Raw genomic sequence first — 3621 nt, 5'->3', positions numbered from 1 at the left:
CCATTTTTTTAACAATTTCTCTCTCTCTCTCTCTCTCTCTCTCTCTATATATATATATATATATATATATATATATATATCTCTCTCTCTCTTCATCCCATCATCCTTCATCTCTCAAAATTCTTTAAAAAAAATTTTACAGAAAATAAAGCAGCAGATTCTTGGTCAATTGGGTCATTATCAAAAATTCATATTTCCTTTATACCCATTTTGTTTGGCTTACTGGTTATTGCGCTTGTTTATTGTGCATGAGGGCTGGGTTCGATTCCTCTTTTTATGTTGTGATTATTTTTTATTAACTCAATCTTGCTAACTATAGTCACCACATTTATTGTCATTAATAACAATCATTTATTGTTATTAATTTGTTGGTATAAAGAAAATTTCCGAAAATGCTCGTCAAAATGGTGAATTATTTTTTTATATACTAATTTTCTTAATTAATATACAACGTTGTCATAAAAAAAAGATATTCAAGCAACCATCAACAAAAGCACATGTACAAAAAAGATATTCAAGCAACCATCAAAAATGTACAAAAATCTCAGTGAAAAAAAAATGTAACACGGATACAACAAAAATGTACAAAAATTTGAGGCAAAAATAAAATGTAACATGGTAAAAACAAAAACAAAAAATCCATAACATATAAAATTCTCAGATTCAACACAGCAAAAGTCTACGTAAATCTCAAGGAAAAAATGTAACATGTTAAAAACAAAACCAAAAAATGTCATTAACATACTAACAAGGATAATCCAACTAAGTACCACCTATTTCTTAATCACAACAAACAATGCTAACAAGTAAGCTGCCAATCACTAACGCTAATATTAGTAACTATATAACCCTCTTCTTCTTCCGAATTTCTTGCTCACGGGTAAACAGTTCAACTTGCAGGTTGTTGATGTTCCTCAAAAGACCTGGTATGATCCTAGTTAACTCTAAAACTGATTATCATTTTGTAACATAAAAAAATGTAACAGCACACTTATTTTTACAATAATCTAAAAAAGTGTAACAATGCACTTTATTTTATGTAAACGTACATTATTTATGTGACACGGAAAAATGTAACATGCATTGTTTCTTGAACAAATTTTACACAAAAAATTAATCAATCAAGAAATTAAAAACATTCATCTTCTTGAACAAAAATAAAACAACATATCCAGAAAAAAAGTTGCATGTAACAACACACTTTATTCTTACAATAATCTGAAAAAGTGTAACAATATACTTTATTTTATGTAAACGTACATTATTTATGTGACACGGAAAAATGTAACATGCATTTTTTCTTGAACAAAATTTACACAAAATATTGATAAATCAAGAAATTAAAAAAAAACTCATCTTCTTGAACAAAAAACAAAAAAACAACATATCCAGAAAAAAGTTGCATGTAACAACACACTTTATTTTTACAATAATCTAAAAAAGTGTAACAATACACTTTATTTTATGTAAACGTACATTATTTAAGTGACACGGAAAAATGTAACATGTATTTTTTTCTTGAACAAATTTTACACAAAAAAATTGACAAATCAAGAAATTAAAAACATTCATCTTCTTGAACAGAAAACAAAAAAAAAACAACAGATCCAGTTCAAAAAAGTTGCAGATCTACAAAATACAAAAAATGAAGAACTACAAAATGCAAAAAAAAAAAATTGCAAATCTGACAAAAAAAAAACTGAAAACATACTTATGGACCTGGAGCATCTTCTAGATCTGGAACATCATGTTTAAACATCGAACATCTTTTGGGTCATCTTCAACATCGAACCGCCGTCACATCATCTTCAACATCGATCATTTTAATCCGGATCTGGAGGAGGATCTTCTAGATTTGGAATATCATGTTCAAACATCGAACATCTGGATGATAATCTTCAAGATCTGGAGCATCTGGATGATGAACTTTTGAACCGGAACATCTGTAGCATCTTTTTTTATTTGGAGCATCTTTTTGTTCGAAGCATCTGGAGTTTGGGTGGTTGATTATGAAGGATTTTGATAAGAAAAAGATTTTTTTTTATTTCAGATCTTAGATCTGGAATGAGGTAGAGAAGTGTGAGGGTAGAGAAGTGTTTACATGGAATGAGGTAGAGAAACATGGTGGATCCTGATCTACATGACGGTCCAGATCTAGATCTAGATGGCGTTTACATGGATATGATGCTCATCAGTTTCTTGATTTCATTTGTGATCTTGTTTTATATCTATTAGAACAAGAGAGAGATAAGGAAAAGTATGGTGGAGAGGATAGATGAATGAGAAGAGATATAGTGAGATCTGGTACAATTCATAAAACAAGGGGCAAGTACAATTCATAAAACAAGGGGTAAGTACAATTCATAATTAATACTCGAGAGGAGAAAAGAAGCTAACACCAAACATTGTGCCGTCTCTCATACACATCTAGTCAACATTAGGGGAAAAAATGACGAAATTACCCTTGTCTCATTTTTATACATAAGGTGATGTGGCTCGATCCTAGCCACATGTGTGAGTTTTTAGGGTTTAGTTAATTGGAGTGGGTTTTCTCCTTATAATTAGCCTATATATATATATATATATATATATATATATATATATATATATATATATATATACACACACACATATATATACATATATATATATATGTATATAACAAAATGTTGCAATACGTCGCTAAAATCAAACTAAAAATCTAATAATTATGTAAATATTTTTTGGATTCAAATTATTTTTGGTAATATGCGAATTATAATTGTATCTTTTTATTTCTCATTAAATATAATGTCATACGTAAATACAATAATCAGTATAATATAATATATTTATTTTTGTATCATTTTCAAAGATTACATGTTTCTTTGATGAATTTTATAATAGTAACATACACCAGCATTATATTAACTCATTTATGTCAATTTGGTATATAAACGTCTCCATCTTTGGTTTGCATTTACAAGAAATATTTATTATATAGTTTAGATTGTTCAACCCGTGTAACACACGGGAAACTAACCTAGTTTAATATTTTATCTTAACAAACTTAGATATTTAAAGTTTTGTCTTTATCAACAAAGTAATAAACCATCAACCCATTGGTTAATTGGTTTGTTTCTATATTTCAATTACAATCTTCACGGATGGCATCCTTATAAGACTGCGGGGTATGGTGGGGCGGGGCTTGGGCTTGGGTTGGGCATTTGTTGACACGTGGCTTGGGTGGCAGACATGGGGCGACCCACATTAAAACACGGTATGGTGGGGCGGGGGTTGGGGGCGTGGGTTTGGTGCGCTTCGCTGGGCTGACCCGGCTGGGCTCTTTGGGCTCTTTGTAAATAAAGAAAATTACATAAAAATTAAAGAAAATTACATAAAAAAATTTCCTAACGTTTATATTTGTTTTTTTATCTCTTTTCTCGTCTCCAAGACTATTTCCAACTCGTCACCCTTTAGGTGATCAATCGGCTGGGATAGAATTTTCAAATCCTCCCGTCTTTGTCTCTCGGCTTCTCTAGCGGCATCTCTAGCTTCTTTGCTCTTCCGGATTTCGACCCTTTGTTGTTGGAAGACGTTGAATGTATCCATCTTGGATGAAATGGCATCCAACTGGTCGCT

The 3621-nt window shown here is 30.8% G+C and overlaps 1 long non-coding RNA gene across 1 annotated transcript; it reads right to left on the bottom strand.

The window, feature by feature from the left end:
- Positions 1–736: 736 nt before the first annotated feature.
- Positions 737–2324, bottom strand: LOC110874171. The gene is made up of 2 exons (XR_002555698.1): positions 1712–2324; positions 737–923 (listed from the first exon to the last, which is right to left on the bottom strand). It is a non-coding gene; the product is annotated as an uncharacterized LOC110874171 (long non-coding RNA).
- Between the last annotated feature and the right edge of the window lie 1297 nt (positions 2325–3621).

This window comes from Helianthus annuus, chromosome 9 (genome assembly GCF_002127325.2).
Source record: "Helianthus annuus cultivar XRQ/B chromosome 9, HanXRQr2.0-SUNRISE, whole genome shotgun sequence".
In the NCBI taxonomy this organism is placed as follows: Eukaryota; Viridiplantae; Streptophyta; class Magnoliopsida; order Asterales; family Asteraceae; genus Helianthus; species Helianthus annuus.
Note: the sequence above shows the minus strand (reverse complement) of the source record. Positions and strands in the feature narration are given on the sequence as shown.